At 38.6% G+C, this 22233-nt stretch overlaps 1 long non-coding RNA gene across 3 annotated transcripts; it reads right to left on the bottom strand.

Moving 5' to 3' along the window:
* Positions 1-4883: 4883 nt before the first annotated feature.
* Positions 4884-20991, bottom strand: LOC136008787 (uncharacterized). 3 transcript variants are annotated; one of them, XR_010610242.1, is made up of 5 exons: positions 20451-20991; positions 18502-18595; positions 17964-18041; positions 10645-12448; positions 4884-6128 (listed from the first exon to the last, which is right to left on the bottom strand). It is a non-coding gene; the product is annotated as an uncharacterized LOC136008787 (long non-coding RNA). The 3 variants fall into 3 exon arrangements; XR_010610243.1 differs by lacking the exon at positions 4884-6128 and having other exon boundaries at positions 7558-10769; positions 12121-12448; XR_010610241.1 differs by lacking the exon at positions 4884-6128 and having other exon boundaries at positions 7558-12448.
* Between the last annotated feature and the right edge of the window lie 1242 nt (positions 20992-22233).

Below are 22233 nucleotides of genomic sequence, written 5' to 3'. Positions count from 1 at the left end.
GCCAGTTCATGCCAATTTCCAACCAAAAATGCATTTGGCTAGTGCTAATCCCTGAACCATCAGCAGAGGTACTCTGTGAGACTATAAACTGGACTGACTAAAACATGACAGGATACAGTATACTAAATCAAATGCCCTGAATTGTTCCCCCCATCCAATGTTTGATTTCCTTCTATCATAAACTGGAAGTAGATGATCAGCTAGCCTAACACAGTGTAAAATGATCAAAATTTTGAATTACCTAATTCCCTACTTGCAATTCTTGTAAACAGTGCACTCTCTCCCTCCTTCTTTCCATTGTGTTCACATGTGGATGGGCTTACTTGTGATGGACCTTTCTTAACCACTACATAGTGAGCCCCCAAAGTCACCAGATACTTCAAAAAATGTTGAAGATATTGCACAATGTTGTTCATAAATGAGTAAAATTATTTCTGTCACATTGGAATAAGTTTTAAATAATGGCTATCATGTTTCTTTGGTTTTTGCTGAAATTGACTGACTAAAAACCATTTAATAGCAAGACATATACCAATCAGTACCAAGTAATGAACTTCATGATAAAATACTTCAGGAAATAGTCACCACAATGCCTGTACCAGTGATAATGAAGGGTAACATCACAAGGTACAAGGCCAAGTATACAACCCTTTTTAAAAAAAAAAGAAGATAAAACATGCTCCAGGGAAGGATCTCTAACAAATTACCAAGTGATAAACCTGCACATTCTCAGGGGAAAGTGTAATTCTAAGCAGCAAGCACTGTGGATGTCAAGAATAAAAAATATCAAACTTATCCTTTGTGTTCCTAAAACTGAACTTGAAGCAGCAATACTATGATTTCCAAGACAACCAAACAACAAAAGCTAATTTTAGCTCTTAATCAATAAGTGTTGTATGTTATATCTGGAAGAAAATTACTGCAGTGTGTTTGACATTGGTGAGGCCTAGTTCTTCAGCTGAAAATCACATCTGCTTTTATCTACCACGCTTTGAAAGTGTGTGAGGCACATGAAAAACAACAAGGTGCTTGGTGACAGCCAGCATAGCTTCACTAAGGGGAAATCCTGCCTGGCCAGTTTGGTGGCCTTCTATGATGGGGCTACAGAACTGATGGACAGAGGGAGAGCAGTTGATGTCATCGACCTGGGCTTGTGCAAAGTGTTTGACACTGTCCCACACGACATCCTTCACTCTAAATTGGAGAGACATCAACTTGATAGGTGGACCACCCAATGGATAAAGAACTGGCTGGATGGCCGCACGCAAAGGCTTGTGGTCAATGGCTCAATGTCTGGCTGGAGACCAGTAACGAGTGGTGTCCCTCAAGGATCGGTGTTGGGACCGGCCTTGTTCAACATCTTTGTCGCTGACATGGACAGTGGGATTGAGTGCGCCCTCAGCAAGTTTGCCGATGACACCAAGCTGTGTGGTTCAGTTGACACCCTGGAGGGAAGGGATGCCATCCAGAGGGACCTTGACACGCTTGTGAGGTGGGCTGATGCCAACCTTATGAAGTTCAACCACGACAAGTGCAAGGTCCTACACCTGGGTTGGAGCAATCCCAGGCACAGCTACAGGTTGGGCAAAGAAGAGATTCAGAGCGGCCCTGCAGAGAAGGACTTGGGGGTGCTGGTCGATGAGAAAAATAACATGAGCCGGCTTCAGTGTGCACTTGCAGCCCAGAAATCCAACCGTATCCTGGACTGCATCAATAGGAGTGTGACCAGCAGGTCGAAGGAGGTGATCCTGCCCCTCTACTCTGCTCTCGTGAGACCTCACCTAGAGTATTGTGTGCAGTTCTGGTGTCCTCCACATAAAAAGGACATGGAACTGCTGGAACAAGTCCAGAGCCGGACCACAGGGATGATCAGGGGACTGGAGCATTTCCCGTATGAAGACAGGCTGAGAAAGTTGGGGCTGTTGAGCCTGGAGAAGAGAAGGCTGCGTGGAGACCTCATAGCAGCCTTCTAGTATCTGAAGGGGGCCTATAAGGATGCTGGGGAGGGACTTTTCATCAGGGACTGTAGTGACAGGACAAGGGGTAATGGGTTAAAACTTAAACAGGGGAAGTTTGGATTGGATATAAGGAAGAAGCTATTTCCTATTAGGGTGGTGAGGCACTGAATGGGTTGCCCAGGGAGGTTGTGAGTGCTCCATCCCTGGCAGTGTTCAAGGCCAGGTTGGATGAAGCCTTGTGTGGGATGGTTTAGTGAGAGGTGTCCCTGTCCATGGCAGGGGAGTTGAAACTAGGTGATCTTGAGGTCCTTTCCTACCCTAACTATTCTATGATTCTATGTGAGGGGAATAAAATGGGGAAAAAAAAACAACACCAAAAAACAACAAAAAAGCCCAGAAAATATATAAAAAAAGAAAAACAAAAAGCAAAAACCAAACATAAAATGTGAAGAAAAGTTGAAAAAGTGAGGCTTTCTTAACCTAGAAAAGAAAAAGTATGGAGTGAAACAGGTCTTCTATATAGGTAACCACTTTAAAGACCTCTAGGAGAGGGACTGATGCCTAGCTCCTAATAGCAGCAATTGATGACTTACACTCTGTTTTGGACTAGCCCCTTCTCTAAATCTGTCTTGGGGAGAGCTAGTTGGTACAATGCTAAGGAAGCCTGGGAGTAACCAATTTTAACAGGACAGTCAGTACTTTGATGCTCAACTGTCCCCTGGGCAAACAAGTATAGCTGCCTGAGCCTGCATTTTTCTCAGTCATTGTGTAGTCAGGGAAGGGATTAGTTATTTACCTAACACAGAAAGGTAAAGCATAGAGCATATTTCCAGTTTGATCAATTTTTTTAAGACTAGAAATTAATCATGAATATTTTGTAATGGTTACACTATGGTATGTCATTACCATCTCCAGAATTTATTTTAGCTGCATAGGTACCTCTGCTAATTCTCTCTCTGCAACTCTGAAATTTGAAAAAAGTAAGCTCTTGTTCAGAACATAATGATTCCAAATTACAAGATTGGTCATTTTTATATCTATAAGCCCTTTTTTTTTCTTGCTTTCTCTGCAATATTCCCCTTTTAATGAGGTGAATACTAATTATTTGATCCTTTAGATTGCTTCTTACACCTTTTTATGATCTCCTGAGACATCACCTCTGCTTCACATGAAAATATGACAAGTGAAATACTTCTGAGAAATTTTTCATCTAAAACACATCCATGATATTCATATCAGAAACAGTGGTGCAACTCTGAGATTAAGAGCAGGGTCACAAGCCTTGTGTTTTGTTAGCAGATGATCTCTATCTGTGTTTCTTCACTTACAGAAGGAGAAAATAAGAGGTGATATTGTAATGGTAATGAGATCTTTCTTGTTTAAAAGCAACCATAAGATAAAGAATACATTGTTTTGATTTATTTTAAATTGAGAGTCTTTCATTGCTTCCCATATTTAAAAATAAGAATCCAAAAATCTCTAAAAAGTACACAGCTTGGTGGAAGATTGCATTGAAAGTTACTTTCCCAATATGTGCTTCTCTGTTTCTCTGGCACTCAGCTTCATTTCCAGCTCAGTTTTCACTTCAGTATGCTTTGTTTCTCCTGGACAGTCATTGAGTGACAGAAATGTCACATCAGGGAATAAAACTGCAAACTGCAATATGTTGTTACGACCAAACTGCAGTTTGAACGATAGCTAATACGGAGAATACCAGATAACTGGTAGAAATGTATCAACATACATATACAAAGAAGTCACAGTACAATAGCTGACAGCAGTCTGCTTTCTGAAAGCTGCTTGACGGAATATTTGAACCATGCATTGTCCATCCATGACAGAAAACTTTCTAGGAAACTGCACAAAGCAAAAATGAGGAAACACTGTTCTTTCTGAGAACAGGTTTGACTGCTTATTTTGTCTTGTATACTTTGCCTCTAATTTCAGTGACTTAAAAAAATATAGCAATGGACAGCTTACAGGTTTTGGGTCATTCTCTGTGTTTTATTGCTTTTTCCTTAATGGAAATACACAATTTAAAATATATCTGTCCTTCCAATCTGTGTGGTCACTGAGTATGAAGTTGTACACCCTGCCTACATGTAAACAGCTGAGTCTCCATTGAAATAGGAGATCATTCAAATGACAACATGTTTACATAGAAGAATACCTATGTGAAAACTATTTGCATGAGAGGGCAACCAGTTTCTTCGCACCAAACTTTGCATGTCCTTTCCTGACCACAGGGCCCCTCAATGATATGCTTTAGTAGTGGTCTTTGCGGTTCTGGGGTAATGATTGGACTTGATGATCTTAAAGGTCTTTCCCAACCTACTTGATTCTATGATTCTATTTTCTGATGGATTCCTTCATTTCTAATTGATGCATTACAATTCACTATCACAGAAGTGATAACATCCCACATAGTTATCACACCATCCGACAGCTAAGCTGCTACAGACACAGCTTTGTTGCCTTGCCACTACCCACATGTCAGAGAAATGCTCTGACTAGGCTTGCTGGGCAGAATTCACTACACTGGCTTTGGGTTTCTACCTGAATTATTTTGATGTCTGTTCTTTTTGTCATGTATAGCAGCAGAAACACAGTGAGGCTCAAAATGTCCCTCCCAACTCTGCTCTGTTCTTATAACTAAACCTGGTCAATTTAATTTCATATGTATTTTGGTGGTCTTTGGGATGCAAAAAAGCATGGCCACATGCGTTAAGAATTGAACACGAATAAAATAATTCTCCTCATTCAAGAGTGATTTAAAATAATTATACAAACAAAAAAAGTAAAAGTTTGATTTCATTCTATCAGATCTTATACGTGATTAGTACTATTCATCACTGTGCAGCCAACAAAAGGTGACAAAACACCATATTGTATATTCTGCTTATTTTGACAGAAACGTGATTAAGGATTTATGCTTGATCTAGATTAAATTAGTCATGGCAGGTGATCTGCTAATTCACAAGGCTAATATTAACAAGTGTCAAAGTAGGGCTGCACAGTTCAAGACTACTTGCTGCCTTCTTTACTGGTTATTCTCTAAAATGTTGAGGCTAGACTGATTAGATTACTGATTAATAGGAGCATGTGACTTTGGAAGAATCAGCTCATTAGCTGTTATGGCTAATGTTAAGCATGCATTCCAGTGACATAATTAAACTAACTACTAGCAAGGCTGGTAATGGCAGTAATGGGAGGTTGCTTGTTAAATAATAACTGTGTTTACTTTTAAGCTTATTGCCAGTTTATTGTTTTCTTGGTGTCATCCATGGGTATGCTGTGATGGTGTGTTCTGTTTCAGAGAAAAAAATGTCGGTTACTGATAGCAAATGAAAATACACTCAGGACAGCAGAATTACAAAGCATGATGTTCCAGTGGCCAGTAAAAGATTGTTTACATCTAGACATTACCTTCCCAAATAATTTCAGTAAGCATTTGCTGAAGTCAGCTGTAATCAGAGCAAATTAGTGGTTTTCCCTCTAAAATATTTTTAGTACAAACATACTTGAATAGATTGCAGGAATCCATTTAGTATAAATTGTCTTATATGTCCATTTTGCATAAGTGTTAGTGGCACAGATGAAAAGCACAAATAAACATCCCCAAATATGTGCTAAAATGTAATACACCTGATCATCAGAGCCATTTTAAAGACCACATTGTGGCATATGGCAACGAACTGTTTATTCCAGATATACACATTTGAAAGACAAATGCTTGCTACTCTAAAAGGAATTGCTTTCCTTCCTACCCTCTTCCTTAAAGTAAAGCATTTCTCCTTGTTTCTAATATTGTTGCTTTTTATTTCCATTCAGCAAAGTTTCTTGCTCTTGTCACTTCAATGCCACATCTGAGTTCTGCTTAAACATCTGACTTAGATCCCCATATATATCCTGAAAAAATTGGAACATTTGTAGTTGTTCCTCAGTGACTTTGTCCCAAGAAAATGGACATATTCCATTTTCCAGAATGGAAATATCCCATGGAGGGAAGGGGAAGGAAACATGTCACCTACCAGTCTCCATTCCAGTCCCAACATTTGCTTCTTGCGCTGGGCTCAGCTCTTCACCAGGTTCCTGGCTGCTGTCATCCAACAGCCACCTTTACCACCAGAGAGTGTGCTGAGGCTCTTAAAGCCTTCATAGTCCTCTGGGCTGTTTTAAAGTAAATAACATCTGCTGTAAAGGAAGAAAACCTGTAGGGAAACCTGAGGTTTGAGGGTTAAGTACTTCTAAGAATGCAACTGATACCGATAGGAATTTTTGGACAAGGATGAACTTTGTTGGCTGTGACACAGAGAACTGCCTTCCTGCATCTATTGCCTGTTGTGGCCAAAGCTGACACATCTGCCAGCTCTGAGTTCCTTCTAACTTTTTGGTGTTCACGAATAAAAGCTTTGGGTATCAAACAGTAGCAACAAAGAAATTATAAAAACAGGCCAAGAGACATATGGCAAACATAAGCGTGATAGCTCCACAGAAAAACTTAGCACATTGCTTACATTGCTCTTGTCACGAGAAAACTGCTCAGAATTACAAGGCTGACCTACTTTAGGATTTGACAGTCTTTTCAAATGCTCTAGGGCAGGTACTTTTTAAAGCAAGATACTTTTGTTCTGCCAAGGTACATCTACAACATACTGGCTGCCAGTACTAATATTTCTTTTAAAAAGATATTTGAAGGACAGGTCGTATGTACTGTTAGAACAGAAAACATAAAGGAAAATATCTGTAGGGTTGAGGGAGAGGAATTGCATATGCAAACAATAGAATTAATGTTGCAATATTTGCTAAGTTTATTGGTACAGCTTTTATATACTGTCAGCTTTCTTCATTTGGAGCAACTAAGAAGGAACTGAATGTCTTAGCCAGGTATTTGTCTTTAGAAAAGACTGATTTCCAATTAGTTCCATTAAAATCAACAGAGAATTAGTTTAAGCAATATTTTTCCTGATTTTGGTTTCTAGTTACAGTAATAATTGTTTTCAATAAAATTGCATATTAAAACGAGGTTATAAAACACGTATGCATTTCCCCTTATCTGTACTATCCCCATTAGAAGCTGGCTTGTATTAATAATAAATAACAATGTGTACAGTGAACTTTATGTATTTATTTGTTTCATTCTGTGTCTTTTGGGATAACAGGATACGCAGGAGGAGCTGTGGGAAAGCAGAGATCAAGGAACATTAAGCCAAACTTTGTTCTGTAACTTCTCATTTACTCTGTCAGGTTTTGACTGGAGAGGGAGCCGAAATAGTACATAAGAATAAACGGGATAAATTTCAGCTTTAGATCAGAATTCTCTGACTGTTGGATCTGATTCAATTTTCTCTGAAATCACTGGAAAAGTTCTCATCGATTTCTCCAGGAACTGGGTCAGACTTTCTTAGGCCCTTCAGTTAAATCCCTTGAGACAAATTCTTTGTTCTGATGGATCTCACTAGTCCCATGGAACTAATGAGTTCAACAGCCGTAGCTAAAGGATAAAGTTTACCCTATGCTATTTTCTTTATAGAGTTTTGTTAGGGTTGTAAATCCCATTGCCCTTGTGTAAGGGAAGGAGGGAAAAACACAAAGGGGAGAGGTTAGAGTTCATTTTTTGTTATGAGGTAAACAAGAGAAAGGCACAACATTTCAGATAAGCCTCATATTTTGACCTTGAGAACTCAAACACTGTCAACCTACTCTGTACTTTTGAAAATGAATTCAGCAGGGGCTCATTTGTTTCATGCTTCTGACCTTAATTTAACTGTAATATTTTTATCATAATTTTGATGACTGAATTAATAAATCTGCCTCCAAAACATTTTCCCAGTATGTAATTGTTCCACTTCATACCCAGGCATAGCTGAGATCCACCCTGGTAAGCAAAGCCCATTCTGCCATCTGGGTAACTGTGTCACACTGCCCATATGTTCCTTACTAGTAAGCAGGTCACCCAACTTTACAAGAAATTTTAAAGGTCCATTAGAAATTGAATTTGAGTAGTTTAAATAAACAGATGATAAACATGAACAAAAACTCCATTTTATAGAATAAAATTATAATGCACAAACATTTGCATGCTTTGTAATGTTCAGTGTAGTATCAACAAATTAGCCACACTTAAACCTTTACTTTTCTTTGCAATAGACTACAAAATCCTTTTATCTCTCTTCAAAGGTACTTACTGGTTGCTCAGCAAGTACAAGTCTCCCATATTATGCTATTGTTATTCACTGTCATTGCCATAACCAATAAATAAGAAATAGCAAAAAGTAATTTTCAAGAAGCTTTGAATTTTCAGATTCTATTTTTCATTATGACCTGTGTTCTCCACAGAGGAAAACACACTAGCTGAAGTTAACATAGAAAGCTGATCTGACTAAATTACATGAGATCTGTTTTTGTCACAGTAGATTACTTCAGACTGGAACACCAAAAACCATTTCAGAGCGCTGTAGACATCCCCATTATCTCTAATTCCTGCTGATGTTAATCAAAATTATTGTCCTATTTGCAAAGTACTTAATACCATTTTCCATCTTGATTACCATTCATTTTATTTAGCCCTTGCCATCTGCTTTATTTTGTGGTTCTCTGATGGTCATTTGAAATAATGTCTCCAATGTTATTTGTATGGTGCTTATTTTGATAAGAATATAAATACATAATAATAATTTAGGCAATGTATAGTATCTTAATATGCAAGAGTTTACAAGTGCTTTTTGAGGGTGGATAAGACAGAGAAGAGTTTTTCTAAAACAACAGGCTTTCACCCTATGGACATTTTAGAAAGTTGACACCTCAAAAGCAAGTTCCTGACAGAGACTTCAGATGTCAGGAATATACTATGAGTATGTTTATCAGGATATAGAGAAACTCGTAAAGTTAAAAGTAGAAATGTTACATGTAAGATTGAATCTTACGAAAAAAAGTTACATTTGAATTTTAACAGTGCAAGGATCAATGAACTTACAAGCTACTACATCAGCGAATGCTAAGCAGCTATATTTACTTGTATTCTCATTATTATACCATTACAGCTTTGCCTTTGAGTGGAAATCTCTAGCCATTTAAGTCAAATTACTGCTACAGGAGTTCACCCAACACTTCCTACTGTTACAGCTTTCCAGACAGCTGATTTAATAGAGAAAGAACATAGAGGTGAACAGAGCACAATCTGAGGAAAGACAGAGTGTGAAGATGTGGAGATGCAGAAAATATGAGAATTTCCTGTCACCAAGAATGTAAGTGGAGCATTTAATTCAAACTTTTACACAAAGGCCACAGCCACAGAAGAAAGAGGTAGTACAAAATGCTTTGGCAGTAGAAACACTGGAATACGAAAACCTGGAAGGTTCTGTTGTAAAAATAATGATGACAAAAAGCTTTTGCCATTCAATGTATTTATCTTGAAGTCAATGCTGACATCATTAAATAAGGCAAGACAAAATCGCAGTGATGGAATAGTTAGTTAAATTAACATCTGCAGACAGCTATGGAACAGTTAGTCTCCAAAAGCGTTCTGGTAATGTTTAGTGAGCCTCCTCACTAGCATTTTTGAAATACAAAATTATTCCATTGGCTGAGTTCAGTAAAGATGTCAATTTTAGTGATACATGAAAAAAGCATCAAAAGTATTGTGTAAATACCCAGGCAATGTCTTAATGAAAAAAAAAAAAATAAGTTAACTATTCTCAGGAGCCAGTTCTATCCATAAAAAATTAAAAATAAAAAAAAAAATAAAGCATCACTCTTTGCCTGGCACAAAATCATGAGGTGTCCATCAGAGTCAGCTAAACACAAACAACAAGGTGAGCAGCCATTCTGGACAGCAGATATGAATCATGAGGCATTACTGTGTTCTGCTTGCTGTAGCAATGTGCTCAGAAGAACCATGGGGTCCATTTTCCTCTCCATTGTTAGATCTAGGGTTTTTGCAATTTTGCTTTCTGCTTAGGCCCTGGCTCTCCTGGCTGGGAGCCAGCCAGCAACAGGCTCATTCTGCCCTTCCCACATACAGAGAATTAAAACCTGTGAATTTGTTCTCTCCCTCTGAAAATGTAACCATAAGGGCCCAAAGCCTTGCCATTGCAAAGCTGAGTAACTCCATAGCTCACAATAAGAATATTTCAATTATAAGAAGACCCATTTTTTGTTTCCAGTTCCAAAACCTGATTCAATATCTGGAAGCATGGTATTTCCATTGAACTAGGCATGGCTGCCTGAATCCCAGGTGGCAGAATTTGTGAGCTCTATAAAAACCTTTGTTCCTGTAAACTGAGTTTTGCCAAAAAGCATATATAGCCTCTTCCTTGCAGGTATCGACCTTTGTCTCAACGAATCTCTGCACCTCCCACCCATTTCACATAATTCCAAAACAAACCCCAGAGCTGAACTTGCTCCTACTCCCACCCGAGCACAAACCTAATGACCTTTCCCAGCCAGTTATCCCATGTAGTGACTTGTTGAGCTTCCTCATTAGTCATTTGATATTGCCTGAGGAATGAGGAAGGGGAGAAAATGGCTTTTCACAACAGCTTACCAGATAAATTAAAAATAAGCAAAGTTTGGCAGGCTTATTAATGGCTGTGATTTCAAAGATATTTCGTACTCTCTGGGACACAGTAGACTGTGAAGTGCTCATGATGTGCATGACCTTCGTCCTGACATGCATGACTCTCACCATTTTAAGACCTGTGTTGTCTGGACATGAGAGAAGACTCCGAGTAGTAATTTTCTGTTGCCACTTAAATGTACCAGGCTGTTGGAAAGGAAGGAATAACCTATTGTTCTCATTCTTCCATTTCCCTAATAGAGAAAAATAAAAGGTATCAGAATTAGAGCTAAAAAAAAGCAGATTGTGGGACTATAATTGCGATGAGGATGTGCTGCCATCAGAATATAATATAAAATATATTCCTGTCTAATGCTGAACCTTGGAAAATGAACTGCAGCAAATGGTTTGCAAATATGTTAGGTTCTGAATGCTGCAAGATTAGTGTTAAGAGTATCAGCTTTAGGGCACTGGCCACCTTCCAGTCTGGATAATTGCATGCTGCTTACTCAAACAAGCCTACAGTTTCACTTGAACATGGTATTCTTCTCTTCCTATCCTGAAAAATGGTACAGAGCTGCTGTGAGTTCATTAATAATAGAGCACTTCAAAAGTAGGCAATCCTCCATTCTGTCATACTGTTTGCAAATTGTCTTAGAGCAATGTAGGTGTATATAAAATGAACAGCCAGACACAATCAGACCCCAGCATTAGTGAACTATTTGAGTGCCAGTGGCTTTAAGCAAGGTTACTTTGGTTACTTACACTCTTTAGAAGGTCCCTAATTTTACTTGCTTTGCTCTGAATTCTTTCTGTAATCCTGTTAGGAATAAAACTGTAATAATCCTTTTCACATGTCTGTGGGAATTTGTGCTGTAACTTTAGGAGTTTTGAATTTCTTCTGCCATGTATTCTGAGAACAACCAGTTCTGTCTGAGACTAAAGCAACTACATGTCACTCTTCACACATCCAGCGGGTACCTAAACTCCCATTATAGTTCAAAGACTAATACAATGCTCCATATCAAAGATTAATTCAATTTTTAGGTGAAGAGGCAGCTACAGTTTGTATCTAGGACAGAACATCAGCTCTTGGTGCTTGACAGCTGCACTCACAGACCTCATTCAGAGAACTCTCAAAGCAAGTCCAGTTGTTTATTGCTCCTTATTGTCCTCCCACATTATTCACTGCCAAGCCTTATCTCAGACCTCCTACGCACATGCAGATGTACTCCTGGACTTGTGGATATTGTATTAGAATAACCCTATGATCTTCTCTAGCTCTTTCACAGTAGACATTTACAAGCAGTTGATGTGCAGGTTAAGGTGGCCACTGACAAACCTGAATGTCTCTCATTTTCTCATAAAGCATTCAGTAAAGTTCTGAGGTCTCTGTTAGCACCTCTACATTGTTTCAGTTTGATATGTGTGAGGAAGAATCAATAATAAGAGTAGAAAGTAGAAAGCTAGACAGCAAATAGAATAGCAGAAAGAAAAAATAGTGAAATGGTGGTGATTGTAATGATTATTCTCGATGCTAGAAATGGGAACAAAGAACAATGTGTAGGCATAGGCAGAAAGAGGGCCATTAAGTAAAAAGCAAACCTTGATGTTCTGGGATGAGATGCAGGAAGATAACCTGCCTCCTAAAGTCACCTTTGCTGGGCGTGCTCAGTATGCCAGTGAATATGCCAGGGACTTTTTAACCATGGAGGGCAGCAAGGACAAGCCCTGTCCTTGCTATACACATAGCAATTCCGAAAACTTCCTCCTTCAGTCTCTGCTAGTGGAAATCATGGCATTGCCCTCCATAACAGCTTGTGCTTTGGGTGGTGACAAAGCCCACATTCAACTGTATGTCAGGGTGGAACTGCTGTGCCTTCAACCGCTGTCATCAGTACCTTGCTGGCTGTGGCTCTGGTCTCACTGGAACCTAAGGAAGAAGGGCAATGAAGTCAAAGATGCACATAAACCGTGGCAACTGGAAAACAAGTATTAATACCCTGGACAGTGCTTTGAATGTGCAGAATGCCCCAAAGGATGATGGTACCAGAAGGAAGCTTCTGCACTCATTCCCTGATGCAAAGATCTCTGTAAAATATTTCTGTCTTGATTTTCTGTAACACTCTGGGCACTTTTGGATATACAAAATATTTTCCACTCTCATTGCCTATTTTACAGAATGCAAATATTACAATGTCTGGATCTGTTAGAATAATTTCATTTCTAGGTGAGAAAATATATATGTACTTTTATATCTTATACGGATATTATGCTCATTAGTGAGACTGGGGCTAAATAACTTTACTACATTGATATGGTTACATTGCACCATTTCTATTAAAATTCAGCTGCATGTGAATTCACTTCTGTGTTTATCCAATTACAGATAGAGCAGTTCCTCTTGAAGAAGTCTCTGGGTTATAGAAAACATTTGTTGTACTGATTACGCTCTGGCAATGTAGTGGAGAGAAGCCTAGGATGTGTTGACACTATTTTGTGCTCATCAAGCTCTGGGCATAAATAAAAGTTAATATCACTGAATGTTAATTAAAAAGACCACACAGTTTATCTGACTCAGAGATAAACTCAAGAGGGTTTTTTTGACTCCTTCCTAAGATAACAGTCTACATTTACAGGCTCCCAAATGGAGCCAACAGAAATCACAACTACAAATTCTGTAACTGCCCTGTAGAAGGATCATCATCTGGCATGATTAGACCTTTGGTTGGTCTCTTTTATTCTGGAAATTGTAGAGCAAAGTGGAGAAGCACAAATTCAAGTTCTGGATATCAATCAGTAAAATGATATTATTTCAAAATGCTTGTCTATTTTTGCATGTCAGTCTGGACTCAGATCTAGTCTGACATGGACCAGCATAAAAGTCAACATTTCAAGGCAATTTCCATGTATAATCTCTTTAGCAGAGATTCCCAGATGCTGCCTCTGATTTGTAAAGAACTCTAATAATCATGAGGGAAAGATCTTTTTGCAACTGAAAACAAATCAGCCGAATCTGGAGGATTACACATTTCTTGGTTTATTGTACATCTTCTTGTGCACTGTGTCAGAAAATGGGCTGTTTGAAGTTATAGTAGTCCTCCCAAGTCTTTTCATGGAATAGCTCTTTGCTGTTTGCTTCCTGACACAATTACGAGATCACCATAAATTGCTTTTGAACTACTTTATCAATTGGTTTTGCAAATGTAAGTTGTAGGGACATAAAGCTACCTCTTGGCTTTTTACCACTGTGTTAGATTACCAAACTTGCATAAAAAGTGGCATTTCTGTACCATTAAAAATAACCAATAAAATAATGAAGAGGACTTGTTTCGACAGACAATAGGCCCCTTATCAGTGTGGTAATAAAGGGCGTTTACAAGCCATGATTCAGTGCTGTCCTCTCTCTATGACCTTTTTAGTTTTGATGACAAGTGCCTCACGAAGTTATATATCACAGAAAAAGATATATTTATTCTAACATATATATATATTGCTTCCTGTTAATATCCTGCAGCTAATCCTCCTGGCTTCAGTTCAGCAAAGCCTTTAAAAAGGAGACTATTTATTTTAACTTGTTCTCTGATACAGTTTTTACAACTGCCTGTGATTCATGGGTCTTACGGGTGAGCACTGAAGCCAAAGCACGTCGAGCAGCACACATTCTCAGTATATTCACCATCTTCCCACTGAAATTAAACTTCAGCAATGTCAGAATTTGTAAACGTTTACTTCATTGCTTTAGGTTTGAGTAATAATCTAACCCTCCTGACCTGGAAAACTATGAAATCACTGTACCAGCCACATATCTACCACAGCCCACAGAGGAACAGAAGTCTCAAAATGTCAGGCAAGGTTTTTTTTTTCCCTGGTAAGGCTATGCAGTGGTGTTACCATGAGTGACCTGTCCTACCTCTCAGAATAAAATGTGTTTCTGTTTAAAATAAACCCTGGCACTTGTAAAGAAAAAATACTGAACATTCTTTAACAGAAAAAAAGGGGTGAAATCATGGCCTGAGGAATAAATTGCAAGCATGAGTCTCTGCAGACTGTGATTTTAAATAAAAACAAACATACACAAAATAAAGCTTTACTTCTAAAAGACAACAAACATATTTTACAGAATTCTGTGCACATTCTTCTTTGGCAGTGTTGCCATTTAAAACTTGTTCCACCAGCCAAGGCAACAAACGTATGGGAGTCGTTTTCTGCTTATCTGGGGCACATATTTAGCAGGGAAAGCTTCCTCTTCACTTAATCATTATGATGACGAAATTCACATTTTTCAGGCTCAAATTTACACCCATCCAGAGGTTGTGTAATGACAAGTGATTACAGAAACCATCTTGGCACTGCACCATGGCAAGACTGTATGTGCTAGATAGACACAAGAAATGAGGCTGTCCCTCTTTCACCCTTCCCACCCAGGTTCCTCATCCCTCTCAGTGTCCTAGCTGACACTCACTGGTGAGTTGCAGTCTTGGTTTTGAACTGCTTCTACACGTACAGATTTAGACTTCATTATTAAACAGCAGGATGCTGCAGACCCTTAGAATGACTATCCCACTGTAATTTGCAATGAAAGAAGTCAAAATGCTCTGTCTAGGCAGGTGCTAACATTCTGGCAGTGGTGGTAATAGGGTGATCATTCCAGTTACTTTTGGAAATTTTCTGGAATTCCAGATATCAGAACTAGGGCCCAAATTTGAATACCATTGGAACCACTGAGTACTTTCAGATTCTTTAAGTAGAGTTCACTTTTCACCCCTCTCTGAAACTCCTTCAATCCTCGAAGAGAAGCATAGGAGAGAATTCAAATTCTCATATCCTGCACTTGCATGTAGAAGGACTACTGCAGTGAGAAAATCCACATGTTGTGATGTTTAAAATCATGTTCATTGTATGCTTTTGCAAATAGATACATATTTTCATTTATTTTTAAGCTCTAGTAGCATCTTGGTGAACTTTATTTGGAGCAGTGAAAACTGTAAATGTATTCCCTTCTTTTTGCCTCTCTTATGGGAGTGCACTGTGGGTAGATGTGAGCCAACAATGCAAATGAGGCAAGCCAAACCCTCACCACTTGATAGCTGCTCAGACAGATGTGTCTTTTATAGGCAGGAATTGGTCTTTATTCATGAGGAACTACAAGCATGCCAGTTCTGTAATTTTCCTCCAAAATCTGTTGGCAGAGCAAAGGGCAGGCAAGAACTGTAAACAGGGGTGTGGGACTAAAGATCTTGTTATAGCAAGATAGAGACCAGAAAGTAAAATTGTCTTTAATTATGGAGGCATCTTGAAAAGAAGATACTTTTTCTTGGATTTTTTTTTTCTGTTGTTGTTTGTTAAGTTTGTTTTTTTAAACTAGAATGTGGTGTACTTTAGATTCTTTTTTATCACTGCCATTCAAAATGAAGAATTACCTCCTTAAAAGACAGTTTTAGTAGTGAAACATCTCATTACACCTAAAATTAAATAAAGCCCTGTGTCTAAGATGTTACAAAAGAGTCCTCTTAGAGTTCCAAAACTTAAGAATTTTTATACCACATGATATCAAAAAGAAGGTTCTTTTAACTCTATACCCCCAAGTATTTCTGTAGCCTTCATCAGGCCATAGACTTTTGACTAATCAATATAAAATTTCTTGGAGTTCTTTGCATAAGTAGCTCAGAACACAGTACAATGGCATACATATAATAGATGTCTCATTACTACAACAGATTTTTATTAAAGGCCGAATTTGTATGTCATTCATTCTGGTGCAACAACTTTTAAATCAAACGATGTAATTGAAAACAGGGTAGCTAAAAACATGCTTTTAATTGGGCGAAAATGAGAAACTTAAAAAAGAAACTCTTAATGCAGGCAATTCCTCATAGATTAAAATGCCAATAGGTAGATGTGCCATTCGCAACATGCTTACAGCAATTTTCCTTATGTTTCATTGATCTAATGCCTTTTCTGTTTAATAAGCTTTCCCAGAAAAAAGTCATGTTCTGAGACCTTGAGCATAGGAGTGATGAAGCGTAGGGGGTGACTGAGCCTGGTGTATATCAGCACACATCAAGGAATGGGCTGGATGGCAAACACAGAAGTATTTCATTTAATGGTTTAAAGTAATAAATAGTCTAATTAATGTCAGTATTGAAACCTCAAACACATTTCACTTAAAGTGAGAAGCAGAGGAAACTTCAAACACACATGAGTCTCATATGTATATATATGTGTAAGTATTCATGCATATACAAATGCCAGAAGCTATGAATTTAATCTGCATGAGCACTGACGAGTTCTTTCTGGACACAAGATCATATCTAGCTGTGTGTCTGCACCATTGTATTCACTTTCCGGCGACCAGTTTAGGCAAAGGTATAGTATGTACACATCGTACATGCTTAACTTTGAAACTGAGTATCAGTCACAGGCATTTGCTTCCTAGGAAAAGCAAGCAATGCCCAAGCTGAGATAGGTGCATGTGACAAAAATTCCCCAAGTATTCAGTGTTGTTTTAACTCTCATGCTTGGATTTGGTCCACCTAACTTTAGGCTCCCAGCCTAACATAGTTGAGTGTAGATTCCAGCTGGTCCAGGCTTCCTGGTCAGTGCAGAACTGGACGCCCTTACTCATCTCACCTTCAGGCTCAGACCAAGCTGCTCAGGGCTGTGCCCTGTCAGGGCTTAGAAACTTCCAAGGACAGAACCAGCACAGCCACCCTGGGCAATCTGCACCCCTGTCCAGCTGTCCCCAGGTGTAAAGGGTGTCCTTATCTCCTGCCTGAACCTCTCTTCTTTCAAGTTATGCCTACAGACTCATCTCCCACCATGCACTGATGTGAAGAGCCTGCCTCCAACTCTTTGGTCCCTTCCTTGTAGGTGTTGGGGACTGCTGTGAGCCATCTCTTCCCCACACCCCATCTCTTCTACAGGTGGAATAAGCCCAGCTCCTTCAGCCTCTCCTCACAGGGCAAATGCACCAGCTCTAAATACTTTGTGGACCCTCTGATTAACTGCTCCAGTTTATCAGTCCTTCCTGTCTTGGAGACTCAGAACTGGTATGGCCTAATAAGTGTTGACTTCTAAGAAACTAAAAGCCAGCCAAAGGCGCTATAATATAAGGAATACATTTCTGTCTTATCCATATGCTGATAAATCCATGTTCAAAATCACTTCTTGATTCTCAGGGTAAATTAGGATTCCATTTAAATAATGGTGATGCAAATGGATTCTTAAAGACTTTTTTGATTAAATAAACAGACTTGGGAACAAGCAAATCTTGTCCTGTATCACTTACCTGCAAAAGTGGTTGTCTTTTTGCTTCCTGTCACTTCATGTGGGCTACTCTCCCACAGAAGAATTACAGTTCACATTTTATAGCATAAATACATAGTGGCAAACAAGTTAGATTTGATGAAGAAGTGTGAACATTTTGCCATGGTCTGCCCACTCACATGCAACATCATTTGAAGATCTGTAAATTCTTTTTTGCTGCGAGTGCTTCTTGTCTAGTCACTGCTTATGTGTTTACCCTGCAAGGAAGAGAAGCACACACAGAAAGAATAATCCTAGAAATGGCAGAATTAAAAATATTCATGTTTTTTAATTTTCATCTCTACAAAGATGCTGATAAACAGGCAGTTATTATTTTTTGTATTGCCAAATCATGCCAAATCATCAATCAGGGTTTTTTTTTGGTGAAAAGAGACACTAATACAAACTAGATTGAGAGGTCAGAAGACAAACATTATCTCTGCACAAAATATGAAATAGGTACAGATAGTTGCCTCTTTTTGACTGTGTTTCTTTAACCCTGAAGTGGGAGAATCATAGAATCAGTTTGGGTTGGAAGGGACCTTAAAGTTCATTTAGCTCCAATCCCCTGAGATGGGCAGGGACTCCTTCCACTAGATGAGGTTGCTCAAAGCCCTGATCAACCTGGCCTTGAACACTTCCAGGGATGGGAATTTGTGATACATGGTAGTTCAGCACCTTTCTCTTTGCTCTTGAAGTTGCTGGGAGATTTCTTGCTGATTTTTGACTGTTGTTGCTGTCTTCAGATGCAGCAAGCAGCACAGATGCTGAACTGTGAAGCAAAAATCCCATATATTCAGAACCGATTCACAGTGGTAGAAATGGAAAAGTGTTTCTGTCCATCTTATGATGTTTGCTTAGTCTCCAGATTCATATGATCAGTAGACACACTGATAGCCATCAGTATTAGCTGTTTTAGTAAATTAGCATCATCAGTGATGCAACATAGATGTCTGTGAATCCAGTACGAAATGCTCAGATTTCCCTAAAGACATCAAACAGACACCAGCTTTTCACAGCCTCTAGCACCGGTGGGCATGGGACAAAAACAGATGAGAGGACTGACAGTGACAAATGTAATCACTAGGAAGGATCTGCTGTGATCACAGGTGACCAATTATCTTCTGGAGGTGTCACAGCACATTCATTCTGCATTTGTTGTTACCTCTCATAAAGCACAAAATCATCTGAACTCATTCTTATAAGCTTTTGACTTATAGTACAAAAGCCTAGCATACCAGTTGTACCGGGAAAAGGCAAGTGAAAATGGTGAAAATGCCTAAAGTATGAATCATTCATATCTTATGAAGACAGGCTTCACTTACTGTCCCCCAAAATGAACATGGAAAGAATAATTCCTGGCTCCTTGATTTATTGACTTGTTTAACAGTGAACATGTGGAAAATCAACATTCTAGCTCCCAGTACATCACATCACCACCACTATCTCCACAGACGCAACAGTAATGATATTTTGGATGACATTGCTTTTATCTGCGGACTCTGTGCTGCTCACCTCCAGGACCAGAAGATTTGAAACATGTGTGATTCGGTCAGGTCTTATGTGCCCATACAATGATGTTACACCACTGACTATTTGCAAGACCTACAGGTTACTTGCAAAATAAACCTATGAATCAGCAGCCATGTGGATTACCAACATGAATCTACTTGTTGGGAAGATGAAAAGAGCTTATGGTTTCCCAGAAGACTCTTACTTTTCTCCAGCAGATACCCTGTCTTAGTTCTGATTTTCTTTCATTTTCTACCACTGCATTTGGAAGGTTCTTGAGGCTTATTTTCAAAAATACACTTTTCTAAAGGTAAATGGGTCTCTTAAGGCACAGATAGATACATAAAAATATAGTAAATGTGATAGAAACCAGGAACAAACTTGCAGCAGAAAAAATGTCGTTTAAATTCAGTATTACTTTTCCATGAGAAGTACTGGAATTTACACTCAGTCATTATTCAGACGTATGCACAAAATATAAAAGAGGAAATGATTAATTGTGCAGCAGCTCTATCTTCCTCTTTTTCCAGCTTGTGATTTTCTATCCCCACATCATATGACACAAGGTTGATCCTACAGCTCAGCTTGTTGAAAACTTGTTTTGAAATCCTCCATGAAAACAAGCTGGCATGAGCTGTAAACTCCTTGAGCAAATTAACAATTTGAATACTATACTTTAAGATGTCCAATACTGCTAACAGTACATTTTCCTGTAATGCTTAGTTTCATCTGCATTGATCCATTCAGAGAAGAGTTCAGTTTTCCTTACAGAGCTTTGAGAAACAACCTTAAAATACCAGGGACACTTGTGATTTGCAGGTACTCTTCATTAACTTCAATAACTAGTGGATCCTAATCAGAGTTCCTGTCACTAACTGTGACAGCACCTAGTAGTCTAGAAACTTGTCTAACAGGACAGATGTAATTTTGAAAAAGAGCAAAACTAGAATCATTTTTATAGATGTAGTAGAAGCATTCTTTCTGTAGAACCATTAGAAAATATAACAGGTACCTACAAGTGCTGTTAAAAATTTCTACCAAATTTTGATTGCATAAGTTCAAGTTCAAAACCAACATGACTCTGCTGTTAAATTCACTTCTTATTTGTTACATACCTTCCATATCAGCAGTCCTTCAGCCTGTCATCTCAGAAAAGCCATCTGTTTTGTGTTTTATCTTAGCCAATGCTATGTTGACCCTCATAATCATGTCTTCATTTCCTCTCAACTCTATTGTTGTTGCCTCAACATTTGTTAATTTAATGAATTGATTTCCTCAAGTTAGAAGCACCTATTCCAGCCTGAGCCTACTAGCAGTTTCCTTTAAATTAATACACTGTATAAAGCACGAATGTCACCAGCCTTCTATGTATCGGTTCACTGAACTCGGATTTGTTCCGAATTCAAATTTATACTGCTTACTTCTTAATTTCCTATAAAAAAAAAAGATATGTCCTTAGACATGAACTATATTAATTTCCTTTTGCCATCTGCTTAAGCCAGCTTAACTCTTAGAATAAGTTAAACAAACCTGAAGAACCATTTCATAGTTACCATTTCACAGTTAAAAAGAGGCGTTGTGCCGGTACAGGTCCTTCCGTCCCTGCTCTTTATGCTGGCTGTCTGAGCCAGCATTGTCTGGTTTTAATCTTTACCACTAAGACATGACAAAAGCAACCTATCTTCTTTGACAGGATTCTTTCCATTTTTTAGTGGAGTAGCACCAAAGAGACAGAGCTGAGGGGGTTTAGCTGCAAATTATTGCTTTCATACTTACTTATTTCAGCATCTAGCTCAGGCTTGACAATTCCATGGAGTTAATCTCCTCCCTCTTCAAACCTGCCCTTTCCAGTTTCCTAGCTCCTCCATAAAGTTGTTTCCTCAGCTCTAGTGAGTTTATGCTCCCAGTTTTCTACCTCAAGACAGCTCTTAGTATCCAAATGTCTAAAAGCTTATTTTAATGTATCTCAGAAAAACCACTGCTCTCCCTTGTGTCTATGACTGTTACAGAAGCATATACATGCTCTTGAGTGAAACAGCAACCCATTCTCTCAATCACAAAACTTCCCTGAACTCAGTCATTCTTTCTGAAAGCTCTTCTCTGTCCTTTTGCTTTCTTACCCTACATACAGTCATTATTTGCACATACTAATTGTATTCAGGTATGTAGTTTTCTGAGGTCTACTTTTATGAGGGATGCAATGATTCATGGTCCACAGACCATGAACAATTCACACAGTAGTCAGCACTTCTGTGTTCTACAGGAAGCTGTTGGATTGCCTTGTTCTAGGTATTACTGCCTGGTTTCAGATTATTCTCATTAAAAGATATCAAAACTCCTTGTGAAAAAAAAAAAAAAGCGCTGTTGTAGGATTGTTATCTGCTCATAAGATCAAATGTAGTGTTGGCAACTGAAAAGTTTAGATGTTTAGATGATATCCATGTTATGGAAATAAAGAACCTGGAGTTTATGCAAAACTGGCTTGGATGTATTATATATAGTTACCTCTGATAGCAAATACTGAAAAAAACAGTCAAACTCCACATTCTGTGAGAAAAGATCTTGTCATTTCTTTGAACATACAGTGTACCAAAACCTTTCTGTTTTCTTGAAGCTGCAGGTCAGTGGACAGGGTCCTTATGCTGTGGGTGTGTGAATGTAAGAGCAAGGCAAATTAATGCCCAGAAAGTTTTCCCAAGCTGCATCAACATCCTGACAGCAGACTTGATGTAGGCACAGACTGAACAGCTCTACAAAGCCTGCTTGAACACAGAGTTCCTTCCTTTGTGGCTGGTTACAAACGAAGAACCACAGGAAACTTCTTCACTCACAGCCTCCCACTTTCTTCCTTTGTGAACTGGCAAATTCAGATACTCAAATTCAAATCCATCATAAATT

The sequence above is a fragment of the Lathamus discolor genome, chromosome 2 (genome assembly GCF_037157495.1).
Source record: "Lathamus discolor isolate bLatDis1 chromosome 2, bLatDis1.hap1, whole genome shotgun sequence".
Taxonomy (NCBI): Eukaryota; Metazoa; Chordata; class Aves; order Psittaciformes; family Psittacidae; genus Lathamus; species Lathamus discolor.
The sequence above is the reverse complement of the archived record's forward strand: the minus strand, read 5'-3'. Positions and strand labels throughout refer to the sequence as shown.